This window comes from Herpailurus yagouaroundi, unplaced genomic scaffold (genome assembly GCF_014898765.1).
Source record: "Herpailurus yagouaroundi ecotype Mexico unplaced genomic scaffold, PumYag 163, whole genome shotgun sequence".
Lineage (NCBI taxonomy): Eukaryota > Metazoa > Chordata > Mammalia > Carnivora > Felidae > Herpailurus > Herpailurus yagouaroundi.
Genome location: NW_024412404.1, coordinates 44,884,866 through 44,910,897, shown reverse-complemented (window position 1 = coordinate 44,910,897; position 26,032 = coordinate 44,884,866).

Sequence of the window (26,032 nt, the reverse complement as noted above, 5' to 3'; positions counted from 1 at the left end):
GAGGATGTACCATTTTGCATTCCCACCACCAATAAAGGAAAGTTCCCATTGCTCGGCATCATCATCAGCAGTTGGTGGTGTCAGTTTTTTGTTTTTGTCTTTGTTTTTATTTGAGCCATTCTAATAGGTCTACAGTGATCTGTCATTTTTTAATTTGATTTCCCTAATGACAAGTAATGTTGAGAATCTTCTGATATGCTTATTTCCCATTTGTGTATCTTCTTTGGTAAGATATGTGTTTAGATCTCTTGACTGTTTTTAAAAATTGAGTCATTTGTGTTCTTATTTTGGAGGAAACATCTTTTTTAATGTAGAATTTGAGACTGCAGTGTAGGAAGGATGATCTATATGTTCCAGGGACTCTGGAATGTATTATTTCATTTCAGCCTAAACTTATTCTGATAAGGCAGGTATCATGATTTTATTTTTACATATACAAAATCTAAGATAAGGGGCACATGGATGGCTCAGTCATTTGAGAGTCCAACTCTTGATTTTGGTTCAAGTCATGATCTCATGGTTGTGGGATCAAGGTCCACAAGCTCAACATGGAGCCTGCTTGGAATTCACTCTCTGCCTAGCTCTCTGCCCCTCCCCCCACTTGTGCACAGTTTTGCTCTCTCTCAAAATAAATAAGTAATCTTTAAAAAAATATCTAAGATTAAGGGATCAAACCTAACATATAGAGCGCATAGTCATTAAGCAACAGTCATAAGAGGTAAGATGATCTTTTTTCTAACAGACTCTAAAAGTGGTTTTCAGACCTGTCAGACCTAGCCACTTCCTTTTTTGTTACAAATATTTTTATGTCTCATCTAGTGTCACAAGATGATACTCATAAATAACCTACTTAAATACATAATAAAACAATTCATATAAAACCCTGTAATATGAAGAAAAAATAAGAGGAAAGAATATAAGAGAAAATGTGTTTATATATAAATACTTGTGCACGATTGTATTAAATTATAATTCTAAAAGTAACACCCACCTGTAATTAATTAATTTAGATGTAAAAGATCACAAGCTTTTCTATACAACACACTCAGGAATTTGAAATAAAATTATATGAGCAGACACTAGAAGAAAAACTAATGTCAGATTAAGTATGAGTCAACTAGATTTGAGTAGAGCACAAGAAGGAAAGATAATGCTCATGTGAAATAGGGATAACATGCAAGGAGAAATTAGAAAATCTAGAAGTGGAGAAATGAGAAAGCATTAAGTCTTTGCAAGTAAGTTGGATCTAAAAGTCATGCAAGATGTGGAAAAATTCTTTATTGGGTGATACAATCATGCATTGTAGGACATTTAGCATCTCTGCCACTCAACCACTGGATTCCAGTCATAACCCCATTCATTGTGATAAACCAAAACATACTCCAAACTTCCTTAATGTCCCCTATTCTAAATCCATATATTAATCATTGTTATTTGTAATAAGTAATTTGAGGATTATCGTGACTCAAGTCACGTCATAAAAATTTTAGAGCATGTCAGCATACTTTGGACAATTTGATAGCGATTAAAGTATTGAAGATCTTAAATTTTTCCAGCTGATGGCCTTGAATTGAATGGGTTAATTCTTGGAAAGCACATAAGCCTTATGAAAATTAGTAAAATACATTACATAGAATCAAATGCTTTAGATTTGGACCAAAATTGGACCCCAAAATCTTAAAATTGTCCCCCTGGTCCAGCCTCAAGTGCCTCTAGTCACAGAATCAGAATCTTTCTCTGGTAGAAACACTGAAGAATGGGCTGTGAAAAATCATTGGTTTCTTCTTAATGAGCATCCATTAAGTATTGTTACTAAGAATTGTGCTAGGTAGGTATGGAGAAAGCCTGTGTAATAAAAGTCCCTCTTTTTCAACTTTTTAGCCTCATTAAGTCTCAGAGATTAAGAGTATATGGTAATCACAGTCTTAATAAGCCAATACTGTCTTGTCATCTTTTAATTTTTCTTGATATAGGTTTATGGTTTCAGTGTGGGTCGCCTCTTGTGGTAATACATTTTGTAGATGTATTCCTTTTTCTCTCAAATAAGTGTTGCTGTTATCAGCCCACAATTCTCTTGACTTTAAGGAAGAACTTTTATCATAGTGTCACAGGAACTGAAAGAGTAGTCAAGCTGGAGAGCACAGAGTATGGGGGTTGAGGGATTTGGAAACTGAACAAAGAAAAAGATCTGGCCACTAGGTGGCAATAGCCCACACAAGGTTTATTTTGGCGACCCTGTGACAGGTTTGCAGGTGAAGAAATCCCTCATAGCCTGAGGACACATAGAAGTTACAGGAGAGGGGAACACCACTGAGAAGGGAAAGAGGGTAGGGAACTCCCAGGAAGAGGAGGATCAGAGAAGAGGCCTAATATCTAGGTGATATTGCTCAGCAGCACAGTGGGAAGTCTCTGGGTCACAGAGCTGCAAAGGGCAGACAGCAGCTTGAGGTATGCACAGCCCTAGGGCTTATCTATAGCTAGCACACGTTAAGCAGAGCTTCATAGGTATGCAAAGTAGGCAGTCTCTAAATACCTAAAAATCTGCTTCTTTGGCTTATATTTAAAACAACAACATATTTAAAAAGGAGTTTGGTGCTTGCAGGCTGTGGAACTGTTTGGTCTCAGTCCACCAAGGCATTAAACCATGAATAGGCAAATACACAGAGGTCAACCCTGGCTCATTTACATAACTGCTTTATCTAACATAATATATGGTGGAAAGAATTTGAGTTTGGAATCATAGATAAGGATTTGAAGTCCTTCTTTTATCTCTAATTAACTCTGTGACCTCCACAAATCCCATTACCTTTGAGAATCAAAGCTGTCTCAGGTGAAACAAATGAGTTGTAGAGCCAACTAATAAGGTTTGGAGGAATATTACATGAAATAATACATGCAGAGAACCCCGGGAATAGAATATTTTCAGTAAATAGCAGTTGTCTTCAGGGTCCTCTCTCTTACTTTGCGGTATGTCTTACTTTGAAGACTCCTGGATAACAAAGCTTCACCAAGAGCTTGCACGTGGGTCGTGTATTTTGGGAGTGATCTCAGGAAACAGGAGCGGAAGGCCAGAGAGAGGGAATTAGGAAAAGAGGGAAAGCTTTTGTTCAGATGTGGCCTGAGGAACACATTGAATGTGCCTCGAGATTACTCACCAGAAGAACAGAAGTAAGGGGAATTGATCTTGGGGCCCTTTGCTCCACCCCTCCTAATTGGGTTGTTAACTCCTTCTCCCTTCTGGTCTGCATATGTGTGAGTGCTAGTTGGTTTCCAGAAGCTATCCAACAGCACCAGCATTGCAAAACCAGAGAGGTAGAATGGCACAGAGTCAGAGCAATGACACTCCGTGTGAGATGCTCTTCAGTTACATCTGTAAGAGTCTGGTTGCTACAGCAGTGGCTGGAATAAAAAGTGGACCAAAGGAGGGTGGTGGGAAGCACATGGTGTGTTTGATAAAGTAGGCTAAGTGAAGTGGAAGAGAGGTGTCTATGAAATAATGGGCAAATCCATCTTGGAAAGAAGGTTGTTTTTTTTTTTTAAGTTTATTTATTTACTTATTGAGAGAGAGAGAGAGAGGCAAAGAGAGAGGGAGAGAGAGAATCCCAAGCAGACTCAGTGCTTTCAGTGCAGATCCCAATGGCAGGGGACTCAATCCCACGAACTGTGAGATCATGACCTGAGCTGAGATCAAGAGTTGGACGTTTAACTGATGGAGCCAGCCAGGTGCCCTAAGAAGGGGTTATTTTTTTTTTTATTTATTTTTTTAAAGTTTATTTATTTTTGAGACAGAGAGAGACAGAGCATGAACGGGGGAGGAGCAGAGAGAGAGGGAGACAGAATCGGAAGCAGGCTCCAGGCTCTGGGCCATCAGCCCAGAGCCCGACGCGGGGCTCGAACTCACGGACCGTGAGATGGTGACCTGAGCCGAAGTCGGACGCCTAACCGACTGAGCCACCCAGGTGCCCCAAGAAGGGGTTGTTTTTAATAAAACCATGAGCTAACTTATCGATTTTGCAGCTCAGAAGTATAACATTTTTGTAGGCTACACATCTTCCAAATCTCCTTGATTTTTGAACTGGTCTAAATTTATGTATTTTGATTGTCTATTTCTCTGTAAGAAGATAAAGTGATAAAAAACCATGGTTTTCCCATTATATTGAATTCTTTTGGTTGCAAGGGACTGAGGCTTTCTCACTGACTTAAAGCACCAGGATTTTTTTTTTTTTTTTTTTTTTGGAAGTTACACATGTATTATAACCCAGGGCACATCTTAAGGTAGGCATTGTTAATTTGTGCAATTTCCACCATACTTGCTTTTCTGAAAGGGAAGAGGAGTGGAACATTTAAAATGTGTGGGGCATTCCTTTGACTATTTCATTTAATAAATATACACCCAGGAATGAGCAGGAGCTGGAAGATGGGCATTTCTGTCATAGCAAGAACATCACAGGAAACCCTAAGGAGATTATAATGTTTAAAGAAGCATATTTTTCGCTTAAAATTTCTCCCAAAAGCAAGACAGTCACTTCATCTGGTACTCAGTGAAAGAAACCATGATTTGCTCCGAAGCTAGAAGGAAAAGAAGGGGGAAAAAAAAGATACTTTAGTTTCTGTAGTGACATTTTCCCAAAGGATTTTCAAGGGAAATGATGACTATCTTCAATGTCTGTTGTATGCAGTCACTATAGAATCTAAACTCTGAGTACAATGTGACACAACTGATAAGCCAGACCAACCAGAAGGAAGGAAACTCAGAAATTCTGGGACCACTTAAATATTTGACCTCTCTCCTTTTTTGGTATTTTTCCCTGTCTATATCCTGTTGATCATTTTTCCCTTTATGGTGCTGCTTATAACTTGGGTTCACTCACAGCTTTGACATATGAGGACTTTTATGGATCAAATTCTGTTTTAGGGCACCCTTTGATTCAGCTAATTTTCTTATTTTTTTTTATTATGTTTTTTTGCTTGAATTCTTGAGACCCTATTTGATCCAGTCCATTATTTTTTCAGGCTGTAACACTTCAACTGGCCAACCTGAAAGTTTACTGTTGTGGAGTATTACTGTCCTAGAATCCCATCATCCTTGGGTATATGACAGGGTCATACAGCCTGTGCATAGATTTTTGCAAAGAAAAAATGGTAGCTGTGGAAGAGACAGTTTACATAGAAGGGGGCTGTGGCTCTGTCAGACAATCTGAGAATGTGTCTACTTACCATCATTATTTAGTATAAAAAATAAAGAGTATTCTCCATTTCACTAGCCAATAGTCAGCTAATACCCTGTACATCATTCAGACAAAACTGCTTCCAAAATCCAAGCTTCTTTAGCAAGAATTTGTTTCCAAGGATGCTTGCATTTGTCTTCTCTCTTACAGTTTTTGAACTTTTCTAATTGTCTTCAACATAAAAGACCCACGATTTTTTATACCCTGACATTCTCAATTCTCTTGATTAGTAATAAAAAACAAAATTCGTATTGTAAACTTCCTTGGGGACAGGTGGATTCAGAGTAATTTACAATTTGTGGGCATTAAAACTAAACTTCCTTCTGGTATTTAAGAATACCCAAAGCTGAGGGGTGCCTGGTTGGCTCATTAAGTTGAGGATCTGACTTCAGCTCAGGTCATGATCTCATGGTTTGTGTGTTTGAGCCCCGTGTCAGGCTCTGTGCTGACAGCTCAGAGCCTGGAACCTGCTTCAGATTTTGTGTTTCCCTCTCTGTCTGCCCCTCCCCTGCTTGGACTCTGTCTGCCTCTCAAAACTAAATAAACACTGAAAAAAAAAAAAAAGAATATCCAAGGCTGATAAGGACATGGACTTAGCTTTGGTTAAGGACAAGAAGAAGATATTATGTGGTGACATGGCCATTGAAATCTAGTTGAACTCCAACAAATTTACAGTATTTGGTTGGCCTTATAAAAATACATGGATTCTACTAGATCAGATATAAAATATCTTCAAAATATTATTCCTAAATAATGAGAGAAACAGTATTATTTATTATTATAAATGAACCAGTTTCTCAAGGAATTTGAGTGTATTTAAAGTTGACCATATAAAAAAGAAAAAGGAGTAACTAGGATGATATGTTGTGTGAAAGGAAAAAGATAAAATTCATCAAAATTTAATTTTTTGTCATTAGGCATGACTGAACACATTTTTATAGAATATAAATTATAATCCAGGGTCCTTAACCAATTCATAAATGTCTACATGAGGGGGGGAAACCTGTTTGTGTTGAGTAAGATGCAGAGGTACAGAAAACAAAAATCTTGAAGAAGGGTATGTATAAACAATTACAATATGAAACAGCAGATGCTGAATGTCATAACAAAGATAGTTATTTATATGATTTCTGAGTTAAATATGTAAGAAGTTAGCTGGATGCATTAAGAAGGATGCCATGATGAAATAGATATTTGGATGATCCTCCAGGAAGGGTAAAAGTTTAAGGGGTATTGGGCAGGGAGGAACAGAATTACAGACAAGGGAAATGGTACATTGAAGCTGAAAAAGCTGCTTGGGTATAAAGCTTATGTTACATGTAGAATTGACAAAGGAAAATTCGAAATAATAAGGCTGAGAAGAGAGACTAAAGTAAAAATGTTGGGTACCTTGAATGCCAAATCCATGAGTTTTGGTCATTTCCTCTTTTCAGTAGATGGGATATAAGTAGGTTATCAGAAGTAATAGCAATTAATCTGCAGATGCATATGTCCTCTTTGGCCCCAGAGCCTGCATAACATGATGCAGGTATTCATTCAATTATATCTTACAGATAAAATTTTCTATGCATCTCAGCCAGACTTAAGAAAGGTAATATATCCCTGAAGATGGAAAAAGATGACTTACTCTAAAGTGTCACATTCTATTTATTCAAGTATAATTAGCATAGAGTATTATATTAGTTTCAGGTGTACAATATCATGATTCAACAATTCTATATATTATTCAGCCCTCGTCACCATAAGTGTACTCTTAAACCCTTTAACTTACTTCACCCATCCCTGCCCCACCCTCTCTGTCAACCACCACTTTGTTCTCTGTATTTAAGAATCTATTTTTCATTTATATCTTTTTGTCTTTGTTCATTTGTTTTGCTCCTTAAATTCCACATGTGAATTAAATCATATGATATTTTTCTCTAGCTGACTTCACTTAGCAGTACACACTTTAGATCCACTCACATTGTTGCAAATGGGAGGATGCCATTCTTTTTTTTTTTTAATTTTTTTTTAATTTTTTTTTCAACGTTTATTTATTTTGGGGACAGAGAGAGACAGAGCATGTACGGGAGAGGGGCAGAGAGAGAGGGAGACACAGAATCGGAAACAGGCTCCAGGCTCCGAGCCATCAGCCCAGAGCCTGACGCGGGGCTCGAACTCCCGGACCGCGAGATCGTGACCTGGCTGAAGTCAGACGCTTAACCGACTGCGCCACCCAGGCGCCCCATCTTTTTTATGGCTGAGTAATATTTCATTGTATATCTCTACCACGTCTTCTTTATCTATTCATCTATCAATGGATAGTTGGGTTGCTTCCATATTGGCAATAAACACAGGAGTGCATAGATTGTTTCAAATTAGTGTGTTTTTTTGGGGGGGATAGTAAACAGCTAGCAGTGGAATTATTGGGTCTTGCGGTAGTTCAGAAGATCTGAAGTGGGCTCCATGCTGAGAGTGGAGAACCTGATGCGGGGCTCAGACTCACCAACTGTGAAATCATGACCTGAGCCAAACTTGGAAGCTTAACTGACTGAGCCACCTAGGTGCCCCTGGTAGTGATATTTTTAATTGTTTGAAGAACCTCCACAGTGTTTTCCACATTGGTTGCACCAGTTTTCATTCCTACCAACAGTACGTGAAGGTTTCTTTCTTTTCTTTTTTTTTTTTTTTTTCATATTCTCACCAACACTTGTTTTTTCTTGGGTTTTTAATTTTAGCCATTCTAACCGATGTGAGGTGATACCTCATTGTAGTTTTGATCTGCATTTTCCTGATGATGAGTGATGTTGTTGAGCATCTTTTCATGGGTCTGTTGATCATCTGTATGTCATCTTTGCCACATTCTTCTATGTAGTCATCTTTTTTTTTCACTAATTAGCTGGGATAGATATATTTCCTTATGAGTTGATGCAAAACTACACGTCATCCCCTCTTCTGTGAGGTTCACTTGCACAGAGTATCCCCATGCACCTGGAAGGTTGTTGTGTTTTCACATGTTGATTCTTAGGCGAAAAGGCATTGGCCAGAGTGCTGAAATAGATGGCCATTCCATGGCCAGTGCAAACATATTTATTTTTAGTTGCTCAGATGGAGATGTTTGATGCTTGATAGGAGCAGAAAAATATTAACTGCTCTTAGCTAGGAGATAAGACATCATTAACAGGCTGCTATCATTGTTTGAGCCCTCTAATAAAGCATAGATGGAGAAATTCAAAGAATGTTTGAAGCTTCAGTAAAATAAAACTGAATACATTCAAACATGCATACTGAAACTCATGAAATTTGGAGAGGTTTTGAATATCTTTGGCAAGAAAACAGAAAAAACAAAACAAAACAAAACAGTACAGTGAATGTAACCTAGCTAAAGAGACACTTGAGAAGCCAAAAGCAATGTAAAGAACTTTACACTCAGGGGATATTCAATAAATATTCATTGATGATGATGAAAATCGGGATATCCAACATATGTGTTTATGTTATTGGATTTTTTCTAGATCTTTTATGTTTCATTGCATTGTTGTAAGGTTCACATGGAAAAATAAACTGTGCTCTTTGGGCCTCAGTCTTCTTGCTTATAAACTGAAAGGTTTGGACAAAGGTCAGAAACTTATAGCCCAAAGGCCAAATCTGGCTTATTGCAAGTCTTGGTAAATAAAGTGTTACTAAATGCAGACATGCCTGTTCATTTATGTATTGTCTGTGGCAGCTTTTGGGTGATGACAGGTGAGTTATGTAGTTGCAACAGAGACTAGATGTCTCATAAAGTGAAAAATATTTGCTATTCATCCATTATAAAACAAAATTGCCTACCCTGGACTAGGTCTCTCAGCAATTAAAATAACCCACAAGTCTTGAATGGATTCTTATATTAATTAGAGCTCTGGTCTGTGCAATTCGTCAGTGAAAGTCTTCCAGAATATGACACATTTATATTCCTGACAAACACTGGATTGAGAGGTTTGCATGTGCACATGCTCAGTCACTTAGCAAGTACCTTGAAAGCTAGAATCTATTCTTCTAAAGCCAAATAAAGCCTAAATAACCATTCTCCTTTCTCTCACTGGGACTGCACAATTATTGCTGCATTAAATTTGATTAGTTCAGACCTCATTAACTTGATATTTGTTATAATTCAGGCTGACTGGGCTGTAATATACCATTATTGTTGGTTGGTTTGTTTGTTTTTCTGTAAGAATTTGTTGGAAGATGTACATAATAAAAGAAAGTTTGTAGGGGAATATTTTACCTTATAAACTAAACCCTCTTGAATGATAAATTAAGTTGATTGCAATATTTCCCCTACTTTTTCTGTTTGTTGTTGAAACTGATCCCCCAAAAATGTCCTCCATGAAAACCTTAATTGGCCGTCTGAATAAGAGACATAATGGCCTGTGCATTGAATTCAAAAGACCTAGGTCCCAATTCTAAGTCTGAAACCTTGTCATATTTCTTCATCCCTTTAAGTTTTACAGCTTCCAAATTCTTTAACCCTTCTTCCACCAAGTTGCAGGGACTATGTATCTTCCCATTGGCTCTGGGTGGCTTGTGATTCTTCAACCAAAAGCAAAGGCTCTGTGTGGCTCCCAAAGCTTAGTCATAAAAGATGATGCAGCTTCTGCCTTGATGTCTGGAACACTTGGCTTGAAGCCCTTAGCCACCAGGAGAGGAGTCTGTCAACATGAATATGACATGCTTTAAGGAGGACAAGCCACTCAGCAGTCTTGGTTTCTAAGTCATCGTGGAACCTGACTTGAGAATGAAGGAGACCCCAGATCATTCTGTCTTCCAACTGTTGAATCATGCAGCTTTTGAACCTTCCCAGAAGAGATCCTAGATATCATAGCCAAGAAAAGCCATTCCCGTAAATGATAAAATACATAATGAATAATAAAATGGTTATAGTTTCAAGCCACTGAATATCAGAATAGTTTGTTTAGCAACAAAAAACTGTTCCATCATGTGCAGAATGGAAACAGTAGTCATAAATGGAAGACAATTGTGTGGGAAGACTAAATGAAATAATAAAATACTAAAATGCTTGATTTATAATAAACAGTACATTGCAGATTTAATACATTGTTCTTGAAAATTCTTCTTCAGTTCAGATTTTTTCCATTATGACTGGGTTTTGTACTATGGGTTTTGTACTTCTCTGCAGCACCCCATGCACCCAGCCTCACTTCCACCTAAATAGGAACTATGGATTTAAGGATATCAAGCTCAGATGTTTGATAAAGTAGATGGTTAATAATACTTATGTTCACTATTCAAGAAACTAAAATCCAAATGAGATTTAAGTCACTATTAATTATTTGTGTATTTTCTGACGCATCCAATTAAACACTTATCAAATGCCTACTGTGTACCAGGACCTCTCATGCAGCCCATGATAATCGGCCATGGGGAAACGGTCTGTTTTGCCTTTGGCCCAGCAAAATAATTACTGCAGTTCCTGATTTAGTAACACTGTCTTTGCCAGCAAGAAGTGTGTGATAAACCTGCATCTTCTCTGATCAGACAGACACTGGCATCCATGTGAGATGACACTCCCCACATCTCAAGGTTAGCTCACACTGAGGAGCTAACTCTAAGTTTCCTCTAAGTTTATTCTGCTGTTTGGTTTGTCAGTAAACATGGAGTGGTAGAATGTGTGTGGCAGAGGCTGTGAAAACACAACAGGAGATTTAAATTCATGGTGAATTGAAGTGATGTTTTTTTAATCCAAAGCAATTCCTTTCAAACCCACATCACTGAAGGGCACCAGTGCTGATGAGAAAAACTGCATTGAGACCACTCTGAGTGGACAAATTGTCCTGCACTTAAGCCTGGAAACAAGCACTATGGTAAACAATTCTTTGCTTCAGGATCATAATTCAACCCTGTATTTGTTCCTTTTGAAGACATTTACACCAGCTTTGTTAAAGTACATAGTAATTCTTCGATTATGTGGTGTCACCCTAATGGTTATAATCTTCTGCAGAACTCTTAACAGTTTACAATGGGATGGAAGTGCAGGGATGTACTAGAGACTCCAGGGAAGGTTGAGTTCAGTGATTTGTTGGGCAGGAGGCCTCCATCTTCTTTCTGCAAACATCAGCAGGGGTCAGAGAGCATGCTGGATCAGGGGCAGTGATGATGCTTTGCGGTTGGTTAAGTGACAAGCATTGTTGCAAGCACTCCATGTATACTTTCCCAGTTAATCCTCATGATCACTCTGAAAGGGACGTGTTTGTCTTCCATTACCAAGGAAGAGAAAGGGAGACATACATAATTTGCTTACTGTCAAATGAGTGGAGACCTTTTGAGGTGTGAAGATGTACCTGTGTACGGGGGGAGCTGTTTCAGCTCATAAATCAAGTGGTTCGATACTGGTAGAAACTTCTCTACCATATCATTATAGAGTATTTATATGTGGTTTTAAACACTTTAAAAGCAATTTTGAAAGGATGTACACTCAATTAGAAAATTTAGAAAATAGTAGATGAGAGAGTAAAATGAACACCACCTTTAAACCTGCCACCTAGAAATAGCCTTTGTTAAGAGACTTTGATTCCTTATGGTCTTGTTTGCTCTTTTATTGACTTAAAGTCTCTCTCTTAAACTAGGAGTAATGCACACTTATTTGTGAAAGGCAGAAATTTGTAAAGAAAAAAGTTCAAGTCACCAATAATTCCACAATCCATATATGTTAACATTTGAGGGAATTTTTATGCAAATGAATACATATGTATATATATTCATAAGTGTGTATGCAATTTACATATTTTGTAATAATTTTACATATCCTATATGTAATTTTATATCCTTATAAATTTATTACTATTATCTTGTTAGGGAAATCATCCATTTAAGTCAGAGAACAAAGAAGGGAGGAAGGTAGAGAAAAGACAGGATATGGAGGAAGGGAGAGATATGGAGGGCAGAGACAAAGAAACTAGTCCTATTTGTGCTGTGACTTCTGGCTTTATGGGCCTTAATTATAACAGCAATCATACATCCCCATCTATAATTTTTGTTCTATTTGTCTTTGTGTAATATCACTACCAAAGATTATGTCCATACTGGGAAGATATTTATGTTGCACTTAACAGCGCAAAAACAGATTTGAAAGCCTTGTAACCATAGGACACATCCCAATGCCACCAACCTCATTGCTGTTATTGTCCCCATCATTAGATCATCATTGGCTACTTGTTGGGTGGCAGTTCTTCAGAATTTATGCCAGACATCTCATTTATCATTACCACCCTCTAAGGTAGGGATGATATTATATTTTGTTTTACAAAGGAGAGATCTGAGAGATTCAGAACTCTTAAGGAAATTCCCCAAGTTCTCATAATGAGACAACAGTTCTGGGTTTCAAACCTAGGTTTTTGGGTTCCTTAGATCATGACTATCATCTCAGAAATCACACTATCCTGAACATCTTGATCAAAAAACAAATTGAAATTATAGCTGAGGTATTTGCTAAATAGATTGGCAATAGCATTATAGGCTACAGAAACATAGAAGTGTCACATTTTAGAAATGAAAAGAGTCTTGGTTGATAGCATAATGTCCTCATATTAAACATGAAGTAAATGGGACACAGAAAGATGAAATTACTTATCTAAGATCACCTAGCAAGTTGCAGACTTTTGCCACGTGACCTCCGGGCCAGCATCAGCATTCTTTAAACTACAGCCATAACATCAAGTGACTGGAAGGATAGAGTTCTGAACTAATAGCACTGAGACTAATTTCCACTTCAACTCTGTCATGAACTTGTCATATCACCTTAGTCATTTACTTAGTCTTTCAAAATCTCAGTTTTGAAAGAAAAAAATTGTTTTTGTTCCTGGTGGAAAGAATAGACATTAGAATAAGTGATACTTAAAGCTAGAGGTGCAGGCTTTGAAGCCTCAATGTGGAGTTCAATTCCACCAGTCACTGATATTTTCTTGAATAAATCACTTGACCTCTCCAAACCTTGTATATCTTGTCCTTAAAATAGAAATAATAATAGTCCCTACTTGGGGGTTGATGTGAGGATAAAATGAAATAATCTAAATAAAATGCCTAGCTCATCATCTGTGCTTGATAAATGATAATCATCTGAAGTCCCTTCAGGTTCTAAAATTAGGCATTGCAAATCAGGAAATACTTACTGAATATCTACCATATCCCCAAGGTCATCTACCAAAACTAACTCTGAAATACATACTGCTTACAGAAATTCTTCAGTTCAGCTTCCCTGAATGTTAGGATTTTAATTTGAGAGAGTAATTTTTAGTCCATGGGTTTGTAGAATCAGAGAGTGAGAGAGGGAGAGTAAGCATACATAGAAACCATTTTAGTTTGTGACCTTCACAAGGTTAAATCCCTCAATTAAGTCTGTCCTAGCTCTTTCCCCTCCTTAGAGTTTCTACTTGAAACCTCTTCATTATAAGTGTTGTATCCAGATTTATGGATTGTTTTATGTTCCTAGATCTTTTCTAGTCCAACTTTTTTTCAAGGTAAAAAGAAAGCAGATAATCTCTTGTCTTCATACTATTATCAAAGATAAGAATCACAATGCGGTGCTCTTCTCTGATGCTGTTATGACATTCTGCAGTTTGGATACATTTTATAATATGGTACTGCCTTCAAATGGTGTTATGCTGCTTTTCTCAATTACAGGAACTATTGCCACAGGATGATGCATTGACCATAACTAATTATTTCTTTCAGCTTTGTCCACAAATATCAAAAGAAAAAACAAAACAAAACAACGCAACAGTCATTTCTAAGTACATCCTTAAAGAACCAATCAGTTTGTAAAGTTTTGAGTTTTCATGTTTCTTAAGTCTTGAGTTTTCTCTCAAAATATTTCTTGGCAATTCAGACAAACTGGAAAAGTGGCAGGTTCATGAGGCTATACTGACTCCTTAAACAAGGTATACTTCGGAATATTAGACATTTATGAAGAAAAGTCCATTTACTTCTATCAAAGTGACTTACATGTTCACTAAGTAAGATTAAGGGACAGAAAGTTGACAGCGTAATAATATTCCCTCTTCCCAAGCATTTTAAATGTCTTCTCTGACATATGATAATGCATTCAAGGTACCTTCTACACAGGTAGGCTCTTTGAGGTGGTGAGAACAGAAATCAAGTAAGGAGGTGGGACTAGTTTTTCAGAAATAAAGGAGGTCTGAAAGCTCAGGAGGTGACCTCAGTAAGTCATCAGAGAGACAACTTTTCATGCAGAACGTCCCTATAACCCACAAGCAGCTCTAACAATGAGTCATTCTCATCATTCAGCTTGTCTTCTCCCTTAGGCTGATCCTATAGCAACTCAGAATACAAGTTTTGTGATTAGTATTCATCCTGTACCAGTTACCGTGTCCTGAGCTTTGTGAGCAACTCTGCCATCTTGACTTCACATGCCCTAAGAGGCAGCTCTTAACAGGGTGGGGTTAAGTGCTCAGTATGCAATCCTGAATGCTCTTTTGGACTGAGTTCTTATCCCAGGAGATTTCATAAGCTAATGTTGTGTCTGTAGTTGACTTCCTCTGGCTTAGGATGTGAATCGGTACATGACTGCATAATTGTGTGGCAAAGTATAATACATATCCCCCTTTAGGTCAAGGATCCTCTCCAGCTACTTCATTGCACAGAAGCGGTGTAACAAACAAGTAGATCTATCAAGACTTCTTTCTGTTTAGGGCAAAATGGAAAACACTGTAGCCACGCTTACCAGAAGTACTAGTGTTATTACTACAATTGCTAGCAGGAGGGATGATGTCAGTCACCCCCCCCCCCCCCGCCGCTTGTGTTAAAACCTTTCTCCTTTATGTATCTAAAACTTGCTGATGTTCATTTGTCGCTTTAAATCTTTACCAGAAAATAATGTTCTTTTTTCAATATCCAAGGGGGGAGTTTATGCTTACCTTATACATATAAAGAAAAGGGTGGGGGCTTTGGGAACTATCCAGGTGGTTTACTGTAAGTAACCCATCCTAATTTGAAGAGAGCAGAAGACAGGAATGGCTCAAACCGCATTTGAAGATAAAGTATTAGTTATAGTAAATAAGCCTCAGGCTGTTATTTTGGAATTTGTTCAACTCTGGTTTAGCACAAAAATCTTTCTGAAAAGAATATATGAATGTTCTTTAAGTATGTAGAATTATTTTTCTTGTTTTCTTATTTTTTTTATTTCTTGAAAGCTTCTATTCCTTTGGATGTCAAATGCATCTAATTAGTATAAGTTGATGTGTGAATCTTATTCAGTTTCTTAAGACGAGAGGGGGAAAGTCTTAGTTGCATGAGATTTAGAGTTGTAAATTTTAAAGTACAGTTAAAAAATAAATCCTCATGAATCTTAATTAAACTAGAAATTTATTTGTAGAATGATAGGATTGAGGGTTTTTTTTTCTTTTAAAACAACAATCTGTATGATGTAATGGAAAATATCTTGCATATTTAGATGCTAGTTTATATTGTGCCACTATTTCTGTGATATTGGGCAAGTGATTTAACATTTCATGTTTTTATTTAAGTTGTTTATCTACAGAATAAGGTATTTTGATGATATGATTTCTGGTTTCTCCAAAAAGATTTGTGAACATATATATGCATACACACACACACACACACACACACAATACATATAACTACTATGAATTGGTGTGTCTTTGAATTAGTTTTCCTCTCCTCTTATAAAAAATGCTGTTAAAAGCCATTAAAAATAATTGAATGCATTTAGATTCCTAATCAAGAATATTTAACTTGTAATTGCATATATTCAGACAATTCATAGGGTTTTGGGGATACATTGAGCCAAATACATGTTGGTATCTTTCTGGTACTCCATGTTTCTTTCCAATGGGCCTTCTTTATTTACTTACTTTAAACAAAATATTTTTAAGTAATCTCTACACCAATGTGAGGCTTGAACTCACAATCCTGAGATTAAAAAAATCATATGCTCCACTGACTGAGCCAGCCACCTGCCCCAGTGAACTTTCTTTAAACACTGGGCCTTTTAACTGAGTTTTGAAATGAAGATACTCTTCAGTCTACTGCATCAAGAAATAAGTGTCACCCCTACAAATCCTATCCCAAGTTCCTTTATGACCTTTCTACTCTCATTCCACAGCTGGTCCTGCACCTGCACAGCTCACAAATGCATAGGAGGCTTTGTAGCAGCACAGGACAAAGTTTCAAACATTTTGCCAATTTTATCCAGAAGGAAAAATAAAAACAAAAAAACAAAAAAATTAGCAATTGTTGTGATCCCTTAGGGGTGAATATGACAGCTGTTTTAACATCTGGGAAGTCACGTCTCTTGTCAACTCAGCAGAAGAACTGTAGACTGCTGAACATATCAGAAAGTGTTCTTGAACCAACTGTCTTAGAACTTCTACAAGACAAATTGATCTAACAGCTTTGCTTCTCTGAATAGTTTATAACCTTAACCTGTCAGCGAGTTGAATGTAAGACCTGGGAATGTTTCCAGCTCTCCGTTATTCTGAAATCTCTGCAGGGGTCTCAGATTGGGAATGCTTTAAGGGAATGAAAGATCCTACTTGATAATTAGTATTAGTGATCTGAAAAAAAAAAGTTACAAAATCTCAATTGGATTTGGTGAAAGCTGATTGAAATATTATATGGGCGGCGGTGGTGGGTGGTGTGCAGGGAAGAACTCTTACAGGGCTTTATAGAAGAAAACATTATAAACTAGAAAGCTATACATATAGCTATACATATACGTATACATATAGTTAACCACTGATAAAAGCAATGTGAATGGCTTTGTCCCATTTCCGTCCCTGGAACATGAAGTATTTTCAACAAATATCTAAATACATCTAGGAGACCAATTCATTCAGTTATTCATGCCTTACACATATTTCTTGAGCACCTATTATATCAGCTATCTATTCTATGTCAACCCTGGGTCAAGTGCTGAAATATACATTATCACGCTTCCCCTCATGGAACCTCGTGGGGAGATAATTGTTTACTAATGAATTCCAGGCAAAGCAAATCATATGTGCACATGTCTTTAAGCAAAAGGAACACAATGAGTTGAAAGAGAGAATAGCAGTACAGAAGTGGACAGGCAAAATCAAGCCAAGACTTTGCAGGTCACATTAAGATTAGATTTTATCCTAAACATAGAAGTTTGGAAGGTTTAAACAGAAGAGAGAAGAGGATATGAGTAGATTTTCCTTTATCACAGATAATTCTTACAACTAAATGGAGATTTGGACAGGGGCTTGTGGAACAAGATGGGTAACTGACTTCAGGGATATAAGTTAGGAAGCTGTTGCTGTGGTCAAGAAAAGAGATGATGCTGACATGAGCAGGTGCAGGGATAGAGATGAGTGAATAGATTTAAATGAGAAAGTAGAATTTATGGGATTTGGCAGTGCATCTGGGTTATGGTGCACAAGGAATGGTCTAAATTATTAAATTTCCCAAATATGGAATAACTTGAAAGAAATATTTTTACTGTGTGTTAGCACAAATGGCTACAGAGTGCTACTAATTTCTTTGACACCTGCTTTCATAAATATATGAAATATTTCTATAAAATATCATTTAGTATTTGGCCCTTTCTGAAGCTTGAATAAAAACTGACAGTTTCCACATGATTTAGAAAACAGCCTTGAAAACATTTTAATATGAACTACCTCTTACTCCTGTAGAGTAGACGTTGGTAAATTTTGGCCCATGTGTCAAATTCAGCTTGTGGCCTGTTTTTGTAAATAAAGTTTTATTAAAACACAGACACACCACTTTACATATTATCTGTGGTTGCTTGGAACTCTAATTGCAGCATTGAATAGTTATGATGGAGACTGTATGGCCCACAATGTCTGAAGTCTTTACTTTCTGGCCATTTATGGAATATGTTTGCTGATTCCTGCTCCACTAGGACATGAATAGATCTTACAGTATTTCTTTACTTAATTGATTAGAACACTTATTACAGGATATTTATTTTACTACATAGAATATGAATCATATTGTGGAATTGTGAAATTTGTTAATGTTCAACACAATCCTCATTGCATCAAAGGATTTTAAATGATATGTTTGACATTGAAAATAGATGCTACAAAGGGAAGAAGAATTACATTAGCTGGACCAATTTTTGAAGGTACAATTCCCTTCAAATATCTCAAGCAAAGAATTTGTATAGAATTTGATATTACTTTTGGATGCCAAATTTTGTAAAGAGGTTCATCTATTTCACACTTTGGGATTCAAAGACAGTCTTAAATATGGCAAATTGAGATGTTAAAATACATAAGTTAAATCAAATGAATGTTTACAGGTGTGCTGCTTGTGGAACAGTGAATATGATAAAATAAATGTACACGCTTCTTTTTCCCACACCCACCTAGCCAAGATTGAGTTATATACTTTTCCATACATTGATAGCAGCTAAAGTCTTTCTTATACTGCCAAGATAGCGCATAGGACATAGGGGGAAAAGAGGGTTATTTTTTAAGTTTTTACGTAATTCCAGTTAACATACAGTGAAATGTGAGTTCAGGTGTACAATTTAGTGACTCCATTCTTCCATACAACAGCTGGTGCTCATTAGGACAAGTGCACTCCTTAATCCCCATCACCCATTTAGCCCATCACCCCGCCCTCCCCCCCTCTAGTCACTATCAGTTTGTTTTCTCTTATTAAGAATCAAACAATCATAGTGGAAAAAGGGAGGCCAACCAAGAAAAAGGGGGATTTAAAAATTTTTCCCTAAAGGCCTCTCATCTTGATTGCTTGTTGTAAAACCATTAGCCAATGTCAAATCAATTTCACTGAATTCCTACAAAACTAAAGTTTAGATTTGAATTAACTTTTCACCAAATGGTTTTCACAAAGCATGAAATTATCTCAGTGCTGAGAATCACGAATTGAAATTATACCCTTGTCAAAATTTTCCTAGTTAGTCCTAATTATTCGTGGCAACTGGTTCTTTTTCATTTTGCACAACAGGAGCTATCTGCATTGAAAAAGGGCGATGCTTCTGGTCACCAGTTATTACTGGAAATTTGCTCTGTGAAGATGACCCTTGAGCTAAGAAATTCCTTGTGGAATGTGTTAAAGATATCCTTGACAACAACAGCACTGTTAGATACATTCTCAGTGTATCTTTGAGATCCATGAGATCCATGATAGCATCATTAGAAGTATCATTAGTTGGTAACATGCATCCTATAGACTACACTCTGTAATAACCAATGACCCATTAATAATTTAAAAAATCATTTTCACAAAGGAGAGAAGGCCTGAGTGTTCACTATAACTATCTTCATTGGTGTTCTTCAATATGCTTGGTGACTTCATGAAAAAGTGTTCTTTATTTTCACATTATAAAACTAAAATATACCTATATCTATATATATTTGCAAAAGGGATGGGATAAATCAGGATGAAAATATTGATTTTAAAATACCAAGTGCAAAAGGTACCAAATTAGACTTTCCTAATTCAAAGGTAAAGAATATATACTATGTGTATATTCTTCAAAGATGGCAGATGGATTTCTTCCTCAAACTTGAGTTAATCCCCTCCTATTCCATCAGATCTTAATATCATTTACTATGTTCTCAGTGAAATTCTGAAGAGATTTTTCTACAATGTTACAAAAGTCATATTAAGCAAGAGAATGTTTTCCATATTTCCATTCTTCAGTCATCAAACAGCTATTATAAACCAGCTTTGAAGAAGCAAAAATGAATTCAGACGTGGTTTCTGATATTAGGGACTAACAGTAGGTAAAGAAGGTAGGGGGAGATCAGATCAGGTAGAGGGGACCACATATGGTGTGAGTAAGAAATACAGTGCATACTATTTTGTGCGTTGAATAAAACCCATGCTGTTAGGGACTTACAAAGCTCTGTGTCATTGAGCTCACCCCTCCTGACTAATATTACTTTTTTTTTTTTTTTTTTGATACAACAAACTAATTTCTATCTCATGACCTTTGTATTAACAGTTCCCTAGGCTTGGAAAAATATTTTTCAGGCTCTTGCAAGGCAGGTTTCTTCTTAAACTTCAAATCTCCCCTTAAGTATCATTTACTCAATGAGACCTGTTCCTTTCCCTGGACTAACTCCCACTTCATCATTCTGTTGCCACAGCTTCTTTATTCTGTCTCACCTACTATATGCCATGGTTTTATTTGGGTACTCACTTATTATATTTTTGCCACTCAACTTTATTATTTTATTTTGTTTAATGTTTACTTATTTTTGAGAGAGAATGAATGAGCATAGGAGGTGTAGAGAGGGGGGCGGGGACAGAGAATCCGAAGTGGGCTCTACATTGAGCAGACAGCCTGATGCAGGGCTCAAACTCAAAGAACTGTGAGATCATGACCTGAGCTGAAATTGGACACTCGACCAAGTGAGCTGCCCTCCCCACTAGACTTTAAATGCCATTCTATCAGTATGTCTCTTTGATTCATAATTGTGCTCCCAGAGCCTAACACAATGCCTGGGTCATTGTGGAAGCATAATAAATACTTGCCAGTGTGTATTCTTAAACTATAGTGGACAAAATCCAGTGAGAAGACAAATCCTATGGACCATAAAGATCTTACTGGCAGACTTTAAAGTCAGTTCTCAGAGCAATGGGAAGCCATGGATGGCTTAAAGCTGGAGAGTTACACTCTTAAGTTTCACAAACCCTCCTTCTTCTCTTCTTCAAGTTATAAATATATACATTGTTTGGTTGATTGACTGTTGGAAGTCTTCCATGGGCTTTCAGTGAAGAATTGCTACTCACTTATGTATGCCTCTATTATAAATTTTTTTATTACTACAATTTTTTTTCTTAGATATGTTACCATTAGATTCTGAGTGAAGACCATTTTATTCTCTGTGATTCACAGTGTCTGGTAAAGAGTAGGTGCACAATAAATATTTACAAGATGATGGTTGAATATAATAGAATTGATATACATATGGGAGTGGGTGGATAGGAGGACTACGAGGTTGGGCTAAGTTGCCCAGGACAATAGATTTTAGAACTTCTGGTACTGGCATAGCGTTTTTAACCATTTGTATTCGCTGCCCACAGAAAACAAAATCATTTACTTTATCATTTCTGTGCCAGTATGTCTTCCCTAACTCTCATCAGTATGTAATGATATTTCCAAGATCTTTGGGTGAGGTAGGATCGCTTCACTCAAATCCACTGCTGGTATTAGACTCTGGTTTCTGACCTCTGTTTTGAGGAGGGCAAAGTCCTCTCCATTTCCATAGGTACCTGTGACTTAGCCTACTTGTGTGCTACAGTAGCATAACCAGAAACTAGCCCAACTTTGCATGGGTCAGAGTTGCTAAGATTCATGAAGATGGTCTCATTAGGTGAGAGTGGGGACTGGTAGGCTATTTGGTTAGCTCAGTAGAGTCCATCGTTTCTCTCACACAGTTGATAGCACAAAGACATGCTTTGTTGGTGGTGACTTATGGTACATATATACATACAGAAAGCCTTAGCAAAAGCAAATCATTTGGATATGGGTTAAACCTTATTATTTTTGTTTATTTATTTTGTTATTTATTTTGTTTATTTATTTTTGGGTTAAATCTTAAATATCACGAAAATGTATTAGGAACTCAATATTTTAATTTTCTTTCTCTGATCAGCATTTTAAAAATTCATTGAATTATTTATTTGCAGTGTTTATTTTATTTAAATAGGAAGCCACCCAAAGATGTTCATATTGCTGTTTAGGAGAAGTACTTCTAATGACCTATTCTCTTCAGCAATCCAAAGAAGAATGTACTTTTTAAAAATAATGCTCTCCTCCCCCCGTGATCAGAAGCCATAATCATTTAAGGAGTGAGGCTAATTTTATTTCCTTTTTGTTTGTCTGTTTGTTTTATAGGTTGTATTTACCACATTCAGCCCCAGGGTAATTACAGTCATGTAAACCTTAAAAACAATTCCAGCATGACTTTTAAGGACAAATTCTACCCACTTTCATTATTGAAAGTGAACAGTATTCTTCCTCCTTTAAATTGTTCTTGGAGGAAAAAAAAAACACAAACATGCTTCTATGGTGAGTTTTTTGACATAATTTGCAAAATGTTGGCATTTTGGATTAAGACAATTATGTCTTGTCCTTGATCATGTTAACTCTATCTCTGTGTAACTGTATTCACAGAGCCATGATGACTGGAATAACAAAATAACATTTTATCTCAGGATTTTAAGTCATTAAAGCCTTCTTTTCCCTAAATAAACACATTATTTCTAGTTATAGAGATGAACAATAATCAGCTAAATTAATAGAAAGAAAGAAAGAAAGAAAGAAAGAAAGAAAGAAAGAAAGAAAGAAAGAAAGAAGGAAAATAATACCTCTAGGCACAAAGCATCAGGATTTGATAATGTGGTTGATGCACAGCTGAAGGAAAGGTTATTTCTGCCATCCTGGAAATAAGTATCGTTTAGAAAATGCTAAAGACATAATTAATTCTGAGATAAGGCTTGCCCTGATCAATTCATTACTAGAGGTACAAAAATGAGTCTGTATACTGGAGGATGAGTCAGAAAGCGTAATGCTATGTACATGAATTTGTGGTACTGGTCCCATGAAGACTTTTTCAGAGTGAAACTAGTTTCTTCTCTGTGCCAAAAATCTCTTAAGGAAGGAAGGAACAAGTCCCATGAAAAATAAGTCTCTATTTCCCACTCACAAAAGGTACCAAGTGTGGTTAAGATATCTCTATTTACACCTGGACCTCATGAGATGCCTCTGGCTGTCCAAATGATAGACTGTGTCATACATTCATCTGGTTCAGTGGCCACGGAAGCTTGACAAACTTCTTGACACTCTTTCTTTCTCTAAAAGGGTAGTTAGCATCTATTGCAGGATCTCAGATAATATCCTGGGAGATTTATGGGTAGAGACGCTTTCCTTTTTGACCATTACAACTTTAGTACTCATGTGACTCTGTAATGACAAGGAATAAAAATACATATAAGTTGCTTATTTGTGTGAATTAATTTATTTCATGGTCAGTGGTAATTATGTGGTATATTTTCCTCTCACCCATAACTGACAGGGATTTGAAGTTTGCAAATTACCCTTCTAGTCAGAAAATTAAGCGATGTTGCCAAAAACTAAAATGTACTATGAAATATTTCAAGGACCATCATATTATAATGATTTGAAGCAAGCTTTATTTTCTGATACTTGGTTTTCTTTATGGGAATACAGCAAAAGGGAAAATGTCTGAGTTTATACCCAGTAAAAAAAAATCAAGAATCGGTTAAAAATCCAATGTCCTTAGCCAAGCCCTGAAATAAATGATAAAGCATCATTGGTGATCTTTAGAGCACCTGAGAATTCATCAGTCAAGTTCTTGGATAATGAGAAGTGGGGGAAAGACTTTGAGCCACTTTAAAGGTGTTAGTTGTGATAACTACATCATTTTGTTATCATGATAATCCGAAAAGCTCCTTTCATGAACTATACCAATAGGATGCTGGACATTCAAAAAATGTTTGCTATTTTATCCTAATCCAGTTGAGTGAACCCAATTATTAATCCACCTGGGATGGGACAAGATTTTACACAACTAAAAAAACCCAAACTTTTCAAGAATATCACGTTTCATATCTGATATCCAAAACCCTTACTGGAGTGTGAGTATGGAGTAGGAGTATGACAAGAATAAAAATAATTAACTCAAACATTTACTCTGTGATAGGCAATCTTATACGCATTTTATACATATTAACGTCTAATAGTGTTATGGAGTGCCACACTCCCGTTTTACTGATGATTGAAGAGTAGAGGTGCTCTCTCTATATAATTGCCCAAAGTCCTACAGCCAGTAAATGGAAGAGCCAGGATCCAAACAAAAGTTTTCTTCAATGCTCATGCTCTTAACCGCTATGGTCTACTTCCTAGAATTAAGAAAATGGTCCCTGATTGTCAGAAACAATTACATGAGTTATGTAAATGGCCTCTTCTGTGGTTCACTTAAGATACACATTCTGTAGTTCTTCCTTCCAAGACTGTTTGTTGGGTTTTATGAATAAGAACGGTTTGCCTACATTTAAAGAAAAAAAATCATTGTGACACTTGTTAAAACGGTAAGGAAGACTTCGTTCAAATCTATCACAATACGGGGGAGAGATCAGGCTCAAATCCGGATAACAAGAAGATAGCTGGGAGCTTATAGACAGCAGGGTGAGAGGCTCAGTGGATGGAAAATGACTAAGAGGAGACCTTAAGCTTGGGAAGATACTTTCTGAATTGAACAAGATTCTTGCTAAAAGTAGGCCAAGGATTTAGACATTAAAGGTGAGGGTGAGACAAAAATATTAATTCTGAAAAGATAGAGGCACTCCTATGTTTATTGGAGCATTATCTACAATAGCCCAACTATGGAAGTGTCCGTCAACTGATGAATGGAAAAAGAAGAGGTGGTGTGTGTGTGTGTGTGTGTGTGTGTGTGTATGTGTGTGTGTGTATATATATATATATATATATATATAGTGTGTGTGTGTGTGTGTGTGTGTGTGTAATGGAATATTACTCAACTATAAAAAAGAATGAAATCTTGCCATTTGCAGGGATATGAATGGAGCTAGAGAGTAAAATGCCAAGTGAAATAAGTCAGAGAAACACAAATACCATGTGATTTCACATACGTGGAACCTAAGAACCAAAACAAATGAGCAAAGAGAAAAAGAGAGGCAAACCAAGGAACAGACTCTTAACTGCAGAGAACAAACTGATAGTCACCAGAGGGCAGGTGGGAGGGGAGATGGGGGAAATAGGTGACGGGGGTTAGGAGGGCTCTTACTCTGATGAGCACTGGATGTTGTATGGAAGTGTGGAATCACTATACTGCACACCTGAAACTAATATTACACTGTATGTTAACTGGAATTTCAATAAAAACTTAAAAGACTGAGCCTCAGTTTATTCATGTGTAAAATGAGGCTAAAATGTAGAAAGACTTTATAGGGGGGCGCCTAGGTGGCTCATTCAGTTAGGCAGCCAACTCTTGATTTTGGCTTAGGTCATGATCTCCTGGTTTGTGAGTCTGAGCTCCCCATCAGGCTCTGCACTGTGCAGAGCCTGCTTGGGATTCTCTCCCTCCCTCTTTCTCTGCCCCTCCTCTGCTCAGGCTGTCTCTCTCAAAATAAATAATTAAATTTGATCAAAAAGAAATATAGAATTCACAGGAATTCTGTGAGGACTAAATAAGATAATGTAGAGAAATAATTTAGCGACAATGCCTCACATACAGTAAGACTTTCATGATCCTTAACCATCTCCGTTAACATTCTCATCAGGACCTATAAAGTCATTTGGTAGGTGTTCCTCAGATGGTTGTCAGTCTTCAAACTGTTACTAGTCCATGAGAAGTACCAAAATTGAGAGTAAGCACTTAAATAATTTTATGGCACTTTGCCAGAGTAATTTTGTGTCTATTGAATCCAATGATAAAGGGCTATGTTTTACACGCTTCTAGCTTTTTATTTCATTTTTCTAGTAATCTATATTTACTGTGTTTTACAAAAATATCCATCAATGGTGGATTTGAAAGGGAAGACAAAGGAACCATTTTCCTTGACCATAAATGGCTTGAGACTAGAGGTAGAAATTAGGGACCCACTTGCATACTGATTTCCCAGTAGGTCAAGAATGTGGTAGCCTGTGTTTAAAAGCCACAGTGGCACAGCTAATGTCTAGCCTGCCCTTGTCCATCATATTTTTTTTTCTTCTCTCTTTACAGTGTTTGTTTTATTTTTATACAGAATGTCTGTATGTACACAGGGTGGACTGTTAA